Source organism: Poecilia latipinna, unplaced genomic scaffold, assembly GCF_001443285.1.
Source record: "Poecilia latipinna isolate Pla-1442-1.1 unplaced genomic scaffold, P_latipinna-1.0 Scaffold367, whole genome shotgun sequence".
Lineage (NCBI taxonomy): Eukaryota > Metazoa > Chordata > Actinopteri > Cyprinodontiformes > Poeciliidae > Poecilia > Poecilia latipinna.
The window spans coordinates 70,196-75,375 of NW_015112983.1; the positions used below are offsets into that span (position 1 = coordinate 70,196).

Consider the following 5,180-nt stretch of genomic DNA (forward strand, 5'->3'; position numbering starts at 1 on the left):
ATGTGACCATGTGTTCTGTATGTGTGTGGCTGAGCAACGCAAACAAGGTAAAGTGCTGCAATAATCTGTGACTAGTGCGCTCGTACATTTTTTTTTTGCAGTTTTTCCTGTCCAGATGTATTATAGAAACAATACTATGTAGTTATTCATAATTGCATTCTCAGAACAAAGGAAACTTATTTATTCCTAAATTTAAAAAAAAAAAATGAAATGAGTTAAGAAATCATGTTTAACTCCAGAAAAGGGCATTTTAGCAAATCAATAAATCTAAATCTGGCCAATAAACCCAAATCTTTGTTCTACAGTAGACAACATAAATCTTCTTCTTCTTCTTTTTTTTTTTTTAATAGCAACTAAGATCACAACGTGGCAGCGGATTTACAAACCGAGATTTACAAACCAGCTCAGAATTTGTAGTTACCACAGGACTTGACAAGAACTCCTTTTTCTCATTTATTAAGCAACACTAACCATGTTTATGAGGGATCAGCACTAAGGCTGGAGCATGTCTTTAACCAATCAAAGTGCTTGTTTGAAACTTCCCGTTGTTTTACAGTTTCCTTTCACTTACATGGCAACCAGCACACATGCTAAACACAAGACAGACCAACAGTGTTCCCATGATCACTGACCCAAATAAAAGGTAGATTCTCATATTTTTCTTGACAGCTAAGCACGGGTGACCACAGTGTCACAGGTCAAACCTGGTAGGTATGCCCACCACATGGAATGCAATTTAAACAAATACTAAGAACACATGGTAACACATAATGTGTGCATTTGTTTTAACGAGGTTGTTTTGTTTTTGTTTTCTGGTTAAAAAATTGGCAGTTGGATAATCGGAGGAAACATAAAATCAGAAAGGTAAAATTAAGCAGGAGCAGAATGGGACGTGATGTGCAGGCCACGACAACATGCAAATGTTTAGTTCTGTTCTCTGGCTGTTTCCACAGTTCTCTGCAAATGCCGTCATCACATTAAAACGAGGAATGCAAGTAACAAGGAAGTTGTGTCATTAGCAAACAAGTTTGGGATAGATTAAAACCATTCAATTTTCTTAATCACAACCATAAGACGAGGAGCGACAGTCGGTCTGCTGCAGGGAAACAGAGCTGAGAAGGTAACTTTTAGCTGATAAAACCCAAAAGACACAGTCTGTATTACAACAGGACTTGCTTTATGACTCATGTCTTTGAAGTGAGAAAGGAGAAAACTCCCAACCAACCTCAAAATCTCTTACACTAAAAAAGATTTTATGATAATGACCATAAAACTCTATTAGGAAATAATTGTGTGTTTTTAAACTGTTTCCTGTACTCATACTTTCTGTATTTGTTACTCATTTATATGGCAGTGAACATCAGCTTTGTCATTATAAACACTTTAAGCTTAATTAGAATCAGTTACCAGATCGTATCAGTTCATATTAACGATAGTTTTGTTGAGTTAATCTCATAAAACATATTTGGGAATACCACTATTTAAAATTAATCAAACTATGAAGTTTATTACACATCTTCAAAAATAAACAAGAGAAAGTAGGCTGGTAATAAACATTAATTATTACTATAACAATAAAAATAGGCTGACTGGTTACTGTTTAATCTGAATTAACGTGTATTTAAAACAAAAAGTCCAGTCAGTTAGTCTCCAGGTGGCTGGTTTTACTGTTGGCAAATGTCTGGATCTGTTTTTAAGGCTCACTCTTTGTTACAATGCTAATTAGCTTGGATTCAAATCAGGAAAATGTGTCCATTTTCAACTGCATTCCAAATATGCGCAGGTAAGCACCACATGGCTTATAAAGCTCATTTTATTGATTTAAAACTGTGCTTTGGCCTCTGACCCGGGTTTTAAAAATAACAGTTTCTCATATAAGCTGTTGGTTGTGTCCCTGTTTTAACTCCAACTTAAATTTAGCACCACTAAAAGGTCATGCTTTTGTCAACCAAACCAGAGAAAAATGATCCGGTCAGCAAAACTGAGATAAAAATGATCAAGTGTGGATTGCTGTTGTGTGAAGTTTCCATCATAAACATAGTTTCTGATGAAAATGGAGTGTGCATGTGGTTAAAAATTTGTGCTTCTGTGTTCAACATACCTGTATGTTATGTCATCCTTGCTCTTTGTTATGGTAATAGTCACTGGCTAACTTGGTTAGCAGAGCAGCTCACTATGATTAAAGCATCTTGAACTTTCTCACACACTGTTTGATACAGCCACAAACTTTTAGGGTGTTTTATTGGGATTTTATGTGATAAACCAAGTCAAAACTAGTGCAAAAATAATGAAGTGGAAGAAATACTGCATTTGAAACCAGATATTTACAAACACTGACTAAGAAGACAAAATCTGACCAAACCTCTCTTGGTCAGAAATACCAAAATTATTTATGTTCCCTAAATGCCAGAAAACTTAGCAAGAACACTTTTTTAAAGAATTGTTTTCAACTGTCTTTGAATTCAAAAGAACATGCACTGCGCACCATTCTGAACCAACCCCAACTGTCAAATATGGTGTTGGCAGCATCATGCTCTGGGAGTGCTTTTTCTCCTGCAGGAAAGGGGGCGATGGTCAGAGATGGTTGGAGCCAAATACAGGGCAATCTGGGAAGAAAACCTGATGGAGTCTGCAGAAGACCTGAGACTGGGACAGAAGCTTCAGCTTCCAGCAGAACAACAACCCTAAACATGAAGCAAGGGATACAATAAAATAAATTAGTGTTAGAATGGCCCAGTCAAACCTAAACCCAACCAAGAATCTTTGGCAAGATCTGGAAACTGCTGTTCAAAACGTTCTCCATCTAATATGATGTTGCAAAGAAGATGGGCACAAATTTTAGTCACCAGATGTGCAAAGCTGGTCGAGACAAACCCTAAAAGAACAGCAGCTGTAATTGGAGCCAAAGGAGGTTCCACAAAGTGTTGACCCAGTTGGCAGAATACCTTGGATGCCGCACTTTCTGTGTGTAAAAAGTATGTTTAACTCCTGTATAATTTTCTTTCCAATTCACATCTGTATACCACCTTGTGTTGATATTTCACATTGAATTCCAGTGTAATACATTTAAGTTTGTGGCTGTAATGCGACAAAATGGAAAAGTCCAAGGGCTACTGTATGCAAGCCACCGTATGTAAAAGCACCATGTGATGCAAAAAGCTATTGATGTGTGTCAACTGCAACATAACTTCCCAACACTGAAACATAGTGATGGCAGTGTCATGCTGTTGGGATGCTTCTCTTTTCTTTTACAGTGAATCTTTAAACTGCTTTGGAGGTTCATATTTTTGAAGGATAACAACCTTAAACATTCAGCCCTTTCCAACATGTTTTAAAACAATGGAACGTTGTCCTGGAAATATGAAAAAGCTTAAATGGTATGAAAATCTTTGCAAGGCATCCAGTTTTCTGTCTTTGAAATTCAGCCTCTGCGTGTTTTACATTAATTTGGAAGGCCAAAAACCTGTCACAGGTTTGAACAAATGCTTCAAATTAAAAACATATTGCGGTCAAACTGCACAAACCCTTTAAAGTTATGATTCTAATTTAAATTCAAAGTATCACCGGGGGGACTCTGCATCATAAAATATCTGTTCCCCGCAGACTGGAACTGTTTTGTTAGAAGACCTCAAATCTAGAGCTTTTATTTTCTGCTCCCAAATCAAAACATAATGTTCCCATCTAACTTGAAACGTTTCCTTTAACATCATTGTCACATAATCATCTGACCTGTTTTAAAGGTTTGGGCCTGTTTGTTTGCTTCTATCCTCTGGCAGTCGAGCAGAGATGAAGTGACACAGAGTCGACAAGGTCTGCAGAGTCAGAGTGTTGAGTAAATATATACAGCAGGCTGTTTGCCTTAATTCAGCAGCTTGGAAACAATATATTAATCAAACAAGCTGCAGATACAGCATATTTACTCCAACAAAGAGGAGTTGAAAAATCTATTGTTGTAATTTGTATTTCCTTTAGGCTAAAAGTTTATTCTAAAAGATAATAATTGCACTTGACAAACAATGTGAAAAAATGTTGTTTCAAAGCCTTAGGTTTTGTTATAGGAATAAGAACAAACACAACATTTTGCATATATTTTTAAGGAAAAGCAATACATGGTTTTCATTTATGTCACAAATAAAAAAATGGTGGCATGCAAACTTTTATATCACATTTTTATTGTGATAAGCATTAGTAAAATTTGATGTACCTCATTGTTTTCAGAGGTGACCAAACATATAGTTAAAGATTTGTGATTAATAATAAGAGATCAGGGGCTGCACAGTGGTGCAGTTGGTAGAGCTGTTGCCTTGCAGCAAGAAGGTTCTGGGTTCAATTCCCAGCCCCAGTCTCTCTGCATGGAGTTTGCATGTTCTCCCTGTGCATGTGTGGGTTTTCTCCAGGTACTCCGGTTTCCTCCCACAGTCCAAAAACATGTCAGGTTAATTGCCCCTAGGTGTGAATGTGTGTATGCATGGTTGTTTGTCTCTGTGTTGCCCTGCAACAGACTGGCAACCTGTCCAGGGTGTACCTCACCCAGAACATTGGCTGGAGATGGGCACCAGCAACCCTCCTGACCCCACCAATGGACAAGGGTGTAAAGAAAATGGATGGATGGATAATAAGAGATCAGATAAAATTGTCCACATGGTCATTCTCCTACATGCTGGCTGTCAGTTTCCTCTGTAAAGTCCAATCTTTTGATGTTTTTATGGATTTCCATAAAACAAATAAATGGGAAAACAGCAGAGAAAAAAGGAGAGAGGAGAAAATAAGTCATAATCACCTTAAAAGAGGAGATCTAGTTCTGCATAACACTCCCCATTGTTACGTTTAATTCATTGTACTTTCTTTGTTTCGTCTAATTAATTCCACTTAAAATCTGTTGTGAGCCCTAATTTTTTACAACCAGCTAAAGAGAAACTTGCTGACAAATACTCAACTATTGTTTATTTTCAGGGAGGAGGGGCGCCACAAAGCATCTGGGCTTAAGGCAGCCAAATGAACCGGGTCTGCACGACAGTAACGTTAAAAGGTTCAAAGACTTGTGAATTGCTTAGAACAACGCTGATGTTAAACACAAGCAAAAATGTCTGAGAATATCTGCCCAAATAATGTTTTCTAAATACTTTGTAGTCACACTCTGGTGTGCCCTTATATATACACACACACACACACACACACAC

At 37.3% G+C, this 5,180-nt stretch overlaps 1 long non-coding RNA gene across 2 annotated transcripts in view; it reads left to right on the forward strand.

Moving 5' to 3' along the window:
* The first annotated feature begins 823 nt into the window (after positions 1-823).
* The window catches only part of LOC106949853 (uncharacterized), a 15,175-nt gene continuing 10,818 nt past the window's right edge, over positions 824-5,180 (forward strand). For both annotated transcript variants that reach the window (XR_001425473.1, XR_001425472.1), the window contains exons 1-2: positions 824-864; positions 954-1,120. This is a non-coding gene — a long non-coding RNA (uncharacterized LOC106949853). The remainder of the gene's footprint in view (positions 865-953; positions 1,121-5,180) is intronic.